At 37.6% G+C, this 15,753-nt stretch overlaps 1 protein-coding gene across 3 annotated transcripts in view; it reads left to right on the forward strand.

Annotated features, from left to right (window-relative positions):
• Positions 1-6,094: 6,094 nt before the first annotated feature.
• The window catches only part of tanc1b (tetratricopeptide repeat, ankyrin repeat and coiled-coil containing 1b), a 112,374-nt gene continuing 102,715 nt past the window's right edge, over positions 6,095-15,753 (forward strand). For 2 of the 3 annotated variants that reach the window (XM_060876648.1, XM_060876649.1), the window contains exon 1: positions 6,097-6,189. The gene's annotated coding sequence lies outside the window, so the exon portion shown is untranslated. Of the gene's footprint in view, positions 6,190-15,753 lie in introns of all 3 variants that reach the window. The other variant, XM_060876651.1, reaches the window with a different exon arrangement.

Raw genomic sequence — 15,753 nt, forward strand, 5'->3', positions numbered from 1 at the left:
CAGTGACGTAAATAACACGTACAGGAAGAAATAAAGCATAGAAAGAATTGTTTATATAATTGCTTATATTATTATTTATTTATAATTATAAATTAATAATTATTTAGTATAATATTATAAATAATAATATTAGAGTTCGTTAAAACCTCTCTTTATATCATATGTAATAGTTCTCTCTCTCTCTCTCTCTCTCTCTCTCTCTCTCTGTCTCTCTCTCTCTCTCTCTCTTTCTTTTTCTTTCTCTCTTTCTCTTTCTCTCTCTCCCCGCACCTCTCCCTCACACACTGTGTATGAAATTATATTGATCTTTGATATTAAGCCATTTTGTCAACAACTTTCTTCTCTGTTTTTTTCTTTCATTTTTTCGTGTTTTGAACATTTAATTAGAAATGTCTTAAAGTAAAACACAACACACCTGTAATGTTTTACAACCGAGTAAACCCACCTTCACAAATATCGCCCTAGTCTCAGCTCCATCAGCTCCTACACGCTGCCGCCCCCTAGAGGATTTACTCTGTCACGACACGCTGTGATTAGCAGCTCTGTGCTCTCTGTGTGTGTGTGTGTGTGTGTGTGTGTGTGTGTGTGTGTGTGTGTGTGTGTGTGTGTGTGTGTGTGTGTGTGTGTGTGTGTGTGTGTGTGAATTTCTGAATTGAAAGTCTTATTACATATTAATGTAGAGTGCATGCAGTATACCTTACCCTAAATCCCCTGTAGTACACCATGGCAGGCCTATGACTATATCATTTTATATGAGGGTATCTTTTGTGCTCTAACTGCAGTTACATTCATTCATTCATTCATTCATCTTCTACCGCTTATCCAAACTACCTCGGGTCACGGGGAGCCTGTGCCTATCTCAGGCATCATTGGGCATCAAGGCAGGATACACCCTGGACGGAGTGCCAACCCATCGCAGGGCACAAACACACACTCAACAATTACATTCAGTCGAACAGAATTTACATTTATAATAAAGTTATGTTTTTTTATTATCTCTTTGCATACATCCCTCTTGAGGCAAATGCAACAGAAGCAACTGTGTTAGATCTCTTCAGCTTCTCTGATGCCTCTGTGATAATTAGAGGTTAAGGGCCTTCATCAAGGATCCAAGGCTAGCAGGCCAGAGCAGCAGCGTTACTCTTAGGCTCCAGGATATTACCCCTAAAACCCCAGCCAGCTCTGAGCTATGATTTCTGTGTCCTACACTTATCTATTCTAAAAGCTACTTTATAATTAAACAGTTATTTGTTTTTTGCTTTTAAATATCAGAATCTCTCTAAATCTCAGAATCATATCCATATTCTCTAACTGCGATTGTACTTAAAAGTTTATTCCTGCAGATGTAATGATGTAATATGCCACTAATAAGTCTTCATTTAAGTGAATTGTGGATGGAAATGTATAGAAAACTATTAGTCAGTTTCCACAGAGCAGCCAAGCAAGTTTCATCAATCCTCCATGTGACTGAATTCCAAAATGTGACCCTAAAACATGAATCACAGAGATTCAAATATTACCAAATACCAAAGATACCAAATATTTAATTCCTAAATTCATCTCCTTTTACAAAATAATAGTAATAATAAAAAAAATGCTGGGTTTTTCATTTCCTGTTTCAAACTATTTGAGAAAGCCTTCATTTGAGCATTAATTTTTGACATCATACATTTAGAAGTGGGGTTCTGATATTTGAGCAAGAGGGAGATAACAGGGGAGACAGCAACATACATACATACAGCAAACAGGTGGTTAAGATGTTGGATTACTCATCAGAAGGTTATGAGTTCAAATCCCAGTTCCACCAAGCTGCTACTGCTGGGCAACTGATCATGGCCCTTAATGCTCAGTTGTATAAAATGAAATAAAAATGTAATTCATAAGGGATAAGGGTGTCTACTAAATACTGTGAATGTAACTAGCACTTTCTCCCCTGTTTGTTGTATGAGTGTATTTAAAAAAACAACTTTGTACAGTGTTTTAGGCTCATGGTATCTTAGGTGTGTAACCTAGTGAACCAGAGTTCATGTATTCAATAATAGAGACTTAAAAGCAGTTTTGTACGTCACTCTGGATAAGAGATTCTGCCAAATGCTGTAAATGTAAATGTAAGATAGCAGTTACTGACTTGTCAAATTATGGTCAGAGAACTAAAAGCTAAGAACAAGAGGCAATTTTCATCCATTGAAATTTAATGACCTCTTCTAAGAGCTTGCTATTTCACGAGAAAACAACTCGTTTTGATGGCTCTGTTCTTTTCTTTTAGCCGAGCAATAATCATCTCTCACAAACCGTCATCTACAGAAAGATGGAAAAGGAGCAGAAGGTTACTCCTCATACTAAAAGATATTACAAGCATTTCATATTAGTTTTATAAGCTTTAATTTTAGTGCTCTTGCTGGTGTTTTATACATTACTGAAAAATGGAACATGTTTAAATTAGCAGCATATATTTTAATATAACAGTGTGAGAAATTTAGGCTTCAATGTAGATATGTAATTTTAACTGCCATGTCTACACACACACACACACACACACACACACACACACACACACACACACACACACACACACAGGATCTTAAATCATAGACAGCAGATTCTCTACTGTTTTGACTGAGTATTCATGGATACTGGTCAAAGGCCATAAAGGTCCTGAGGCCAATGGCATCCCATTGCATGATGGGAAATTCAGTGGAATGGTTTGAGTTACAGCAGGTTACAGTTAAGCTTTAAGAACACAGTTAAGATCTGCACTTGAACAGCCATTGGTGGTTCCAAACGTACACACACAACACACTTCTTTTACGGTTTCTTTTTAGCTTTACAGTAGTTACTGAATTATTTGGAGCGGTTACAGAACAATACGTGCTGATGAACAACTTATATTAAGTAATAAGTTTGGAGGGATAATTGTGTGTGTGTGTTGTGTGTACGCGTGTGCAAGTGTGAGCATGCGTGTGCAAGTGTGAGCGTGCGTGTGTGTGTTTGTATGTGTGTGTGTAAAATGATTGTCACTTAACTGGTTGTCCAACTTTGTGTGTGTGCAGAACAACAATCACAGAAAACTTACTGCAAGTAAACCAGGAATTATATCTTATCTTATGAGTTACTAAATATTTAATCATTCTGCTGCATCATTTTGATGCAGCAGAATGCATGTCATATAGTCGGACACTACAGTCTGCAGTTAGTCACTGCCTATTCCTGCTTAATCCAAATAAAAGGAATTTACTTGTTTTAAGGCAATGAGACTTCTGATAGCCATCTATTTACAGGTTCTTTTTACAATACAGATCTTTCAAACATTATTCTGATGAAGTACTCGAGCAGTTCATTTAAATTCATTCATTTATCTTGAGTAAGTGCTTTCTCCTTGCCAAGGTCATTGGATCTAATGCGTATACCGGGATACAGGGTACGATACAGGAATACACCCTGGAAAGGCCACAGCAAAAGGTATTTGTAGGAAACCATAGAAGTTGGATTAAACCCATGCTACATAAGGAGGAAACTCCACACAGACACTGAGCAGGTCCGAACCAGGGCCTTTGGTGCTCAGAGGCAGTAAAACTCAATCATTCCTGTACATTTTTTAAATCTCGGTAATGACAAACATTTCTTAAGCTCTGCACTAGAAAGTAACAGGCACAAACGATGACCTGTTGAACCAGTATAAAGATCAAGATAGTTGTTAGTAGAGACTTCAAAGTACTTCTGTAAGTCGCTCTGGTTAAAGGAACCTGAGAAATGTTAAACGTGTAAATGTAACTGTAAGTGTTGTAGTAAAATGTTCAGGGGATCAGTATCACATGTGAATTTGAAAAATAACAATAAAACTGTATACACAACAGCTAAAGTCCCTTCATATAAAGCTCTCTGTCTTACACACCAAATGTGTACAAATCTCTGAGACTGTGTGTTGGTTTAGCACTAATTAAACAAAGTGTAGGAGAAGCACTGGTGTGGAAATTTGCTCACAGACTTATCACTGTCATCCACCAGCTGCAGATCATCACCGCTCTAATAGACAGCTAGAATAAACATATTCAAATATTGTGATGGCAGAAAAACATGGGTGGCCAACATCAAGCCTGTCAGGGCTTTACCACTAGAAACTTTTAACAGGTGTGTGTGAGTATGTGGGGTCAGTCAGGGAATTGATTACACTGAAGGATTAGCATAAAGACACTTAACACTGCGCCTGTTCCTCAACAAGGAGGCATCCCATCTGTTTATGAGTCTATAGGGTGCTTTACTGAATTGCTCCAGGTGTGTGTGTGTGTGTGTGTGTGTGTGTGTGTGTGTGTGTGTGTGTGTGTGTGTGTGTGTGTGTGATGATGAGATATGAAATGATAGTCACACACTTGTTGTCCACAGCACATTACAGCACTCCTATTGCTAATAAAAACTATAGGTGCTAAATATCTAATCATTAAGACATTTTGCTGCAGCAGAATATTTTATTTAAACAATGCTGACATACACAGCTTATATCTGTTAACATCATCATGTTAATCAACATAATCCCTCATCAACACTTTATTTTCAAATGATTTCACTAGTTTTAAAGCTGAGACTGTGTTTCAAACTGACATATAAAACCATGCAGGGCTGGAATCTTAACATTAAAAAAAGGAAGAGGAAAAACACAAATAGAAAGTCATTCCTTATGTGTCGAAAATCAAAAAGTTACTCATTTCTTTATATTAGACAGGTCTACCAAACCCCACTTTTTCATTTTTTCCTATGCCTTAGTGGTCTGAATGTTTGCCTCGCACCTCCAGAGTTTAAGGCTTGATTCCAGTCTCTATGTACACATGGTTTGTTCGTTCAGTTCTTCTGGGGTTTTCTCTGGGTACTCTGGTTTCCACCCTCAGACCAAATGCTTGCTTTGCCATGTTGATTGGCAGCTGTACATTGTGTGTGTGTGTATGTGTGAGTGTGTGTGTGTGTGTGTAGCTAGATATTGATAATGAGTATCAGATATATACCAGTAAGCTATATACAGGTTTATGGATAAAAGTTACATACTAAATGTACACATGCGAAAAAGCTTTTATAAGAAAAGAGTTTATGAGAAAAATGTAGTTTATAATAACTGTAATTAACGTTTTTATCCATGTGGTGGCAGTGTTGACATTACTACTTTATCTCTCTCTCTCTCTCTCTCTCTCTCTCACACACACACACACTCGCAAAACACACACACACTCACATACACACTCAGCCTCACACACACACACACACACACACACACCACAATTAAAGCATGTTCAGTTCTCTTTGATTTGTTCTTACTACATCTCCTTATTGCAGACATGTGCTGCACATCTGCTGTTAGGCTCTGGTTCTGTATTAAAGTCTGTCATTAAACACACCACATCAGTCACAGTCCCTCTGCAGGAGCCCAGCTGTGAGCACTGATCTCACTCTATAACTGCAAAGGTCAAACTACATTAAAGGCTTCTTACACTTAGTACCTCAAGTCATGACCTCATAAACATGCTCTAGCAATCCCCTGTACAATGGCCTTCTCCTGAGGTGACGATGCCAAGGGCCTCAATTACTTTAATAATAAAAAAAAGTCTTATAATTAATAAGTAGTATTCATCTCTTCCCATTATTCTCTGTATATCACAGACAATGCATTAAATATGATCTGGAAACACTATATTCTCTTTCTCTTTATTGTCTCTTATTTATTTCTATATGTTTATTATAGAGTTTGAAAAAGCATCTACGTTTCAGATGACGTCATGCAGCTGGCGCGGAGTGGGAGGAGCCACCCGCGTTGCCTTCAAGATCTCTAGGGCTGTTCGAATCCAAAAAGCAGGAGTCGACTCCCATGCTAACTCCAGATGTTGGGAATCAATGGAGTCGACTTAAAGAGTCACATCCGCACACGTTCTCGTTTCAAAAACGTCTTGACACATTTCGAAAGTTTGCCTGTAGCTCCTAACCAACAGAAGTTGTTTATGGTATGAGGGATTTTTATTTATTATACTTTGAGCGAGATTAAACTGAATCAACTTCACCGACTCTTTTGTGTTGACTCTTGTTTTCTAACGCATGGGTTCAGAGAGTCGACTCTTATCAGGATTTACTCCTAGCCCTTGAGAATTCAAGCAGAGAGGTAACGCGCCTGGGAAACTTTTCCTCTGTCGGATAATTCATGACACAAAACAGGTATTTTATTATTTAATTTTAAGAGCTATACACGTCTAGAATGCATGTACCAATGAACTGTTGTAAGTTTTATTAGGCTTTAGGGAGCAGATATATATATATATATATATAATGTGGATTAAACTCTATGCTAAATGTTCATTTTATGATGTGAAAATGTAACTAGCTTGCTAACTTAGATTGGACATGAGGAATGTGCCGGGACTTGTCTGTTAACAAGGGAAGTAAGTTCTCGGTTTGGAAACAGTGTTTGTAGTAAAATTAAGGATGATTAAGTTTGACTAAGTTAATGTCAAAACTTTGCAGTGTTGAGCTTCGGAGCTACAAAGACCGTTTTTTTGACAGTTTAAAATTGAGCCGTTTTTTTTTTTTAAATAACCGTCACAACGGTCACTTTCTGAACAGCATACAAGTCTTAAAACCGCTAAAAAGTTCTGTTTGTCTGCATATATTTTTATTTTATACACTTTCTCTAGCCAGTGAGACGCTGAGGTTAATTACAGAGGCGTCCTTGGATACCAAGTGGTACAACTTCAGCTGTGGTTTGACCTCAGTGATCATTTTAGATGTTTATTTACAGAAGTTAAATATAAACTTAGGGACTATTTAAGGGGACTGTAGATGATGTAGAACTTCTGAACTGTAAGCTAAACACTTTTTCTTACAAGTAGCACCAACCAGGTGGTGTGTGAAAAGCTGAGACTGTATGAGGTTGTGATGTGTAAGTGTTCACTGCTGAGATTTATTAGGGAGGATGAACTGGAGAGATCACAATGAGACAAGTTGGATTGGTTTTTCAGGAGTTCTGGTAGTTTGAAAGATCACCAGCAGACTGAATCTTTTCCACATGGCATGGGTCTGAGTCATTGGGGCTGTGTGTGTGTGTGTGTGTGTGTGTGTGTTGACTTAAGGCTCTCCTCTTCAGTGCAGTACAATTTATCATTACAGATTAGAACTGTATGAGTTTCTGGTGTTTTTCATGTTTAATAGGTTTGGGCATTATTTTTTTTTGTTTTTGTTTTTTTGTTTGTTTTTATGCACATTATGTTTTCTTTTCTCGTTCTCATTAAATGCATTTTTAGATGTTTAGCGAACATCCATCTATCCATGTTCTGTACTGTTTATCCTACACATTGACTGGAACCTGGAGCCTATATCAGTGGACTTGCGGTGCAAGGTGTGGGACGGACTGGACTGAGTATCAATCCATTATAGACACATACAACTTTTTACATGGACAATTTAGAGATGCCAGTTATCATCAAATCAAGAACATGTAATCTCTCTCTCTCTTGCTCTCTCTCTATGTATGCATGCATGTGTGTGTGTATTTATCTATCTATCTATCTATCTATCTATCTATCTATCTACATATATATTAGGTAGATAGATATAATATAGTAAAGCTTCAGGTTTCTTCACTATCAGCTTTCTTAATATCGTTGATTAGACACTACAAATAACTTGATTAAACATGTCATTGTCAACATAATGATGCCTCTCTGAGGAGACTGGGTTTATTTACTGTTTATGCACTCACTATGTCATTGTAACATTCAGAGATAAAGGTTTAACTAAAGTCTCAGACAGTGGAAGGTTTTCAGAAGTGCTATTAATTCAAGAATGAGGGAACAGTTGAAAAAGATGTTGTTGGAACATACGTGATAAGTGATAACAGGTTTCTACAGTGTTGACCAGACTATAAAGGATGTATTTCTTTCAATAATAGACAGCTTTAGGATTGATTTTTTTTGTTGTGCTATACAAGAGATGCATCGCTGTGTCTGTTGTAAAGAAGTTCTCACACTACTCTATCATTGATTCTTTACTTTAATTCCTAGTCACATAACTCTGTTTGTGGAGTGTTTTGAGTCCTACTTGTGGCTGGTTTTATTCAATCGTTGTGCTTTTAGTACTCCTGGTACAGTTGTTTTAAAAATGATTTCATGTCCATCACATTACGCTTCTGAGGACACTATATAATGATGGAGCTTTAAAGCTTGTTACACACTAAAAAGTCATTCTTGTCTCCTAGAGCCATTGAGTCTGAACTATTATCTACTACTTGAGTGGTTCCCATGGCCAGTTGGCAAATAACAGGTGCTGGCATTGAGCACATGCTGTTGATTTTGAAGGAAGAGAACAGGGGCACTGACCTGACAGTTACAGCCACTACAGTGTATTCATTGTGTGACAGATGAGTTCAGGTTTAAATCCTGATAAGACAGCCTTCATGGTTGACTGATGATTTGTTGAGATTGACATTACTACCGGGTTGCAATATGATGATGTGTTGAAATCATGGCATGATTGACAGCAGATATCTTTAACCTGCTTGATTTATTTATTTTTTGGGATGGTTCTTGCCATTGTCGGCAGATCTACACTAGCCCCGTATGATAAGTCGGTTAAGACAAATACTATGCCCAAGTAGAGCTACTTTGCCTAAAGCAGCCTAAATAGCCATATGAATGAAACTTAATGGCTGAGTTCTTTGGCACTTTCATTCACCAGCACTAATAAAACAGGGTTTATGTTTGTCAATGGACTCATAGATCACATGAGGGACGTTTTTATGATGCCTTGGTTGTCTTGGCGACTCTGGTGGCCTATAGAGAACAGCACGATTAATAACACAGCCTGTGGCTGGAACTGGTGAGTATGCAGTTTTCAAAAGCCATGCTGTGTGAGGTTCAGTAATAATATAAGGGTGCATGCAGAATTTAGTGCCACAGCATTTAGCGGCCATAAACCCTGTAGTTAGGCTTGGCTATGTGACTCCTATTGACATGATCTGTAAACTATTTGCATTGCGATGTCTTAACCATTCCTTAATGAATAAAGAATAAGCATCAGTGGCTTGGTGATTTGTGCATAGAAAATGGAAACGCTTGTGATAGATGACATAATTGATGGGTTTAGATAGTATTTTAACAGATAATAGTTGAACCATCATGCATGATGTATGAAACACCAAATCTGACCTGATAGCTCGGATTCTAAATTTCATTCTCCCGTTGATTGTAATGGATGACATTAGATAGTTATTGATACCAGTGATGGTCCAGAGCTGAAGGTTTGTGTTCATATTGAAAGGTCACTCAGTCGATCACTGAGTCTGTGATATTTGCAGATCTTGACCTGTGAACCTGTTCCCATGCAGGGTTATCTACCGCTTGTCTATATCGGGGTTTGGTTATCAAGTGGGATCAGTGCTTTAAGCTCATTCCTTTTCCCTGCATGTTGTTGGATCAAGCGTGAGTCAAAAAATGTTTGACATTTTTTGCTAACCTTCCTCATTGACTTAAGGTTAAACAAACCTACTGAACAGAGTAATGAAGTTTACTCTAATAAGCAAGAACTAGAATTTCTTCTCAGCCAGTTAAAGTTTAAAAGTAATCAAATAGTAGGAAGTTCCTTGTTTGGAAGCCTAGTTTTATTTACATTCTCTACATTTAGTGTTGTTTCTTTTGTAGGTCCAGGTGTGCTGTGCTTGTTTTGGTTACAGTATTTTTTTTGTCTTTTTCTTGTTGCTGAATTTCAACAGGGAGCAAGATAGCGAATGTGACAGAAAGTTGCCGTAGCACCTCTCCTCTTCAGGCAAGCAGGGACACCTTTACATTTTCCTTTCATTATACCTTTTCTTTTCTTTTCTTTTCGTTTCTCTTTCAATCACTGCCAATGTGTTCGCTCTGCCACACCTTGAGTGCAATGTAGGACAGTTTATGATTATTTCCAAGCACTTGTTCTTTGCCCTGATTGGCAGGATTATTATTCTACTTTATGCAGGTGTGTAAGCTAATATCTGCTTTATTAGCTAATGGACAGATAAAATGTTGTGAAATTAGAAAAAAGAAAAGTGAGGTTTTATATTGCATGCTACTGTTTGTATGTTAGAATTTGACTGTTCTGTCACGTCAAGTTGACTCTGTTTCCACAGCCTTAGTTCTAACAGTAAATAATGAGAAAACGTGTCTCAACTCAGACTCACTATCTTACAGATACAAGGAAAATGACACGCCCTTTAACAGAGTTGTTCCTTTTGCTCCTGTATAACGTTGTTGTAACGAAACCTCTCCCAAAACCTGTTCGTTTTATGAACACAGATGTCATTATCTGCTCTGAACATCTAATGGATGGAATTAAAGTTTAGGTTAATACAAGTCACCGTAATGCAGCTACCAAAACTGGCCAAGAGATAAGAGTAACAATTTTGAACATTTATTTTTCTTTCTCTGACGTTTTAGGATGAATTCTATAATATACAGTTTCACTTGCAGCTGTTTTCACCATGTCAGCTTCAGTGAAGATATTCTAATGACAGACCTGCAATTAAACAAAGTCATTATGTTCTCCTCACATCATCATCCATGAACGTGGACTTGACAGATTGCATAAACAGAAACAATCGCTCTGTGTAATAGAAGAAATGTTGTGTCTAGAGAAAACACATGGACACAGGATTGTTTGGAGTGGTTTGTAAAAGTGGATGGAATGTCCATTCTTCAAAATGAGCTTTAGGATTTTTTTTTTTGCTCCATTAGGATCAATGATAGTCTTTTAGCATTGCATTAGCTGTAAAAGACTGTTTGCTTAATCATTGACATTTATAGCTCTCTCAAATTTTCCTGTGCTCTATCTTGCTCTTTTGGTTCCCAGCCACGGATGGATGTAACGCTGGATTTAAGCTTACAGTCTCCCTCCTAAAGGGCGAATGAGCTATGTTGGTGGCTTTCAAATGAGTATCATAGGAGTCACATTGCACCTCTGTTAGACACTAAAGAATACTTTTATGACGTGTAATATTTTGTCTGCTGAATGTAAACTCGGGCTTTAGTCATACTCTAATGCTTAGGAGTTTAATCTTTTTAGATGGGTATGGGGATTTAAAAGACACTTTGAATAACCTAAAAAAATCGTTAAAAATAAACCTTTAGATTTGGCCAGTAAATTGGACAGGAGCTCTCAGGCTTGCACTCAGGAAATAGGCTGTACGGAGCACATCTAATTAGCATCAGTTACAAACACATGAGATTGCTTAGATCCAGATCAATGCTTTGTGGATACATTTTCCTTTCCAGCTAAATTAGATACAGCTCTTTTACACACCACAGACAACTGAGCAATCTATAAAAACTGCCTGACTGTAAAACGCACTCTTTGACTAATAGCTCATCCCTCCAGGGAACATCATGATGTCATGCTAATGGATTTGTTCTAACACGAGTCAAATGTTGTTCTTCTGATTTCTTTCTCCAAGTAAAAAAAATCAAAACACTCGCCAAACTACTTTCAATGATTTAACTGAACAGTAGACTTAAAAGGAAATAATGTGAAACATGTCATTTGATTAGTTTCTGTTAACATCGATGGGCTGCAAAATAAAATATTGTATAGAAGTACAGTATAAAAATATCAAGTCTTTTATTTTAATACGTGCAAGTAAAATGTTAAAACCACTATTATTTATCAATGTTATTTAATGTAATTCTGTTTTTAGCAGAAACATGAAATTCAAATAAAAGTAACAATCTTCTATGGCATGATTTGAAAACTTTACTTCTAAATAAAATATTGAACCATAGCACGTTGATTAATGTTTGAGAGCTTTAATTCTGACATTGTGTTAAAGTTGCGCTCATTCGATTTTTACTGCAGCTTGTGTAAAAGTTTCACACACTCGCTGAATGCCTCTGAAAGCCAGGGAGTGTGAGGCGTCCGTTTCTATGGTAATAGTCAATGAGTCCAGTGAGTGTATGTAAATCTAGAGAGATTTGACACCCAAACGCTTCAGCCGAGCTCATGATGAATGTGAAATGGGACTGACGAACAATTCTGACTGGCATGTTCAGGCATATCGGACAGTGTTGGATTTCAAATCCTTGTGTGAAAGTGTCTTAAATCACGATTGAAAATGCACTGTGACTTGTTCACACTCATTAATCAGACAGATCTGTTTCATATTGAGTATAAAAGCCTGGCCTGCAGCGTGAACGTGCTGTAGTTCATGTCCGACACAAGAACACAAAGCCACTTTTACAGGATTTGGAGCCTAGTAGAAAAGCACTGCTGATATATTTTCTGATATTTTACTGCTCATCTGCCACTGGACTGGGAACAAAATCCCTGGATTTGAGAGGAAAAAAGCAGAGCTTGTGGAGTCAGATACCTGACGTGCTCTTTTCCTGTTGTAGCCCATATGCCTCATGTTGCAGTGTATTCTGCTTTCTTAGATGCTTTTCTGCTCACCGTGGTTATTTTAGATTCCTTAGCCTTTCTGTAATCTCGACCCGGTCTGGCCATTGACATCTCTGGTGAATCCGGTACCGCCTCCAATACTGACGCTCCCTACTCACTATTCTCTGCAGGCAAAAAGTGTGAAAGTCCCACAGTCTAACAATGGTTTCCAAAAAGCATTGAACACCAACACATTTGCCATGATGTTTAATGCGAACATTTCCTTTCAGATCAGTGGAAACTGTGAAACATCATCCTGTCAATAACATGTTTTTTGGTTGCTCATTTTCCACTTCAAGGTGAAGAATTCATGCTTTCCTGCAATCACCAATCATTTAGGAGAACATTTCTAATGGAATAAAAATTAGCCACGTTCATTAACTTGCCCTTATTTATTTGGCAAATATATTCTCAATTCATTTGATAAAGGCCCACAGCTTGTTTAATTTTAGTCCCCGGTGTTTAAACATGCTTTACTTTCAGAAGTGCAGAAAAGGGTCACAGATCTTTGTTTGCTGTTGTGGTTGTCATGACAACTTCTGCCAATCCTGAAGAATCATTCATGTAGAATAGGACTGATGAAAAGAAGTAGTGGTTTAGTCGAGGGAGAGAGCAAATAAGACAAACTGAAGTTTGCTTCGCTTTCCTATTGTTAAAGCTCAACACACACACATGTGCACACACACAAACACACACGCCCAGAACATGTGAGCGGTACAAACTGGAGGATATCAACTAAACAATGCTACATCCTCTTAATCGGCACCTTCCTGCCTCTCCGATGCTCCACATGTCAACTCTTGAAGCTGAGCATTTAACCTTATGGTCAAGCAATAAATTCTACATAACCAGAATAAATGGGTTTAGAACATGTCAGACTTACAGATTTTATTTTTCTTAAATCAATAATCTTGCATAACTGTATGTATGTATGTATGTATGTATGTATGTATGTATGTATGTATGTATGTATGTATGTATGTATGTATGTATGTATGTATGTATGTATGTATGTATGTATGTATGTATGTATGTATGTATGTATGTATGTATGTATGTATGTATGTATGTATGTATGTATGTATGTATGTATGTATGTATGTATGTATGTATGTATGTATGTATGTATGTATGTATGTATTCCGAATGTGATACACTGCGTGTGTGCTTGCTTCCCAGTTTCTGTGATCTACCCACTCAATACTCGCAGCTCAAATGGCAGTAGAGGCTTTGAGGCAGTAATTCTCTTATCTGCACATAAGGGATAAACTCCCTCTGTTTCGCACTCAGGCTGTTTGCTCTGAGATTCTCTTTGTTTTCTGTTGAAGTTGTGATTCTTGTGTCCTGTTTTGATGTTTGATTTTTTGTGCTGTATTTGTGTTTTAATTAAGTTTCAGGGTCACATATGTTGGCAGTTAGAGTTAACAAAGGATAAAGTCTGCTTGCTCTCTCGCGCTGTAGTTGAATCTATGCATCTGTTCACCGTGTGACTTTGTTTACTTTGCTATGGTATGTAATGTACATTCTTCTCTCTTCTCCGTGTCTTCTCATGGATGGTCTGTATTCAGCACGGCCCACAAAAATCTGTAGCTCTTTTAAAACACAAATGAGCCTTAGCTTGTCTGCATTTTCAGACGAAGTGACAAGCTCTTCATTCATGTGTTTATATTTTTTTTAAAGAAGATTATGCAGCATAGTCGACCACACAATATTTTTTATCTACACTGATTTGAGATCTCAGGTGTGAAGTAAGTGCGGAGAAAATTATCTATTTTGGAAGTATTTTGTTGTGCTCAGTGCTGCTGAAACATGAGTCCAATTTGTAAAGTCTGTGTGAAGTGTGTAAAGTGAGAACATTACTACCCTCAGCCCATGTTAAATTCCTTCAGCTTTGGAGAAGAGAGAGCGCGAGAGCTAGAGAGCGCGAGAGCTAGAGAGCGCGAGAGCTAGAGCGAGCAAGAGCTAGAGCGAGCGAGAGCTAGAGCGAGCGAGAGCTAGAGAGAGGGAGATCGAGAGAGAGAGGGAGATCGAGAGAGAGAGGGAGATCGAGAGAGAGAGGGAGATCGAGAGAGAGAGAGAGAGAGTTAACAATGTGTTGAGTAATAAGGCTTCAACAAATTTCTACTACTATTTCATATATATAAAATTGTGCCTTCCAGCTAAGAGAACTGAAAATCATTCAGTACAACAAGAACCTACAACCGCTTAGTTAAAGAAAAGCATTACCAAATATTTAGCTATTGATAGACATGTGAGAGCAGAGAAGCGTGACCTGTAACTGATGCGGTACTATTTTTGTTATTTGGTAGTTTGTTTTGGAGATTTGTCCATGGGAACTGCTATGAGTTCTTCAGTACTGTATGAATGCTTGGCATTTCCTGTCCTTTACTTGGGCTAAATGCCGTTCTGACAGTGTTCTGATAGAGAGGATAAAAGACTGGCACCCTGCCAATGCACTCATACCCAGGCTTATGTGTTACTGTTCATGAAAATGGGCAGTCTGCCCATTTTCATTTTTTAAAATGTTCAGAAATGAAATCCTATAATGTGTTTGCAGTGTTATCTAGAATATCTCTACCAAAGGAGTTTTTAAAATGTCAGGTAGCTTAGTACCTTTTCCTCAGCGCCAACATAGTAAAGCTTCACGACTATGTGGAACATAAGGAGAAGTATATAATATATAACCAACCAAAAGCTGAGCAATCCTTCACTTTAGATGAGCTTCTACCACAGCACTGTTGAATACTGTGATTGCAAGGTTTATATTAATGCACTCTTTCTAATACTTTATGGTTTCTGTAGCAACAACCACCACTTGGACGTTGATGTTGTGAAGGTTTCTGAGGGATGATTATTTAGCATTTTTGGAAGTCTGTAGTGTCAGAGGTGAAGCTGGGAGGTGAAAGTCTTTATAGCTTTAATGTTTATCAGGAACATGACAAGCTAATTTTTTTTTTGTCTCATTAACAACAAACGAAAAATAAAGGAGTGTCTGGTGAGGAAATGCTGTTTATTGCTTTTATAAAGCTATGTAAATGAGAACAAGAACTTAAACATTGCTATAAATGAATAAAAATATGTTTGATTCACCAATTGCTCTGGTAGAAGAGGATTAAAACAATTCAATTACAACAATTAAAACAAGGTGTGTGTTTCTAGGGCATCTGTACAAATTAGAATTTAAACAAATTAGCATATTCTGTTGTAAAAAGAGAAACATTGTGTAGAAGTATTATTTGCTGTTATGCGTGTGTGTCCGAAGCTGCAGTTGCTGTGTGACGCGTTCCAAAAAAAAAAAAAAAACCTGGACGTGCACCGAGAGAAGGC

The sequence above is a fragment of the Tachysurus vachellii genome, chromosome 8 (assembly GCF_030014155.1).
Source record: "Tachysurus vachellii isolate PV-2020 chromosome 8, HZAU_Pvac_v1, whole genome shotgun sequence".
Classification (NCBI taxonomy): domain Eukaryota; kingdom Metazoa; phylum Chordata; class Actinopteri; order Siluriformes; family Bagridae; genus Tachysurus; species Tachysurus vachellii.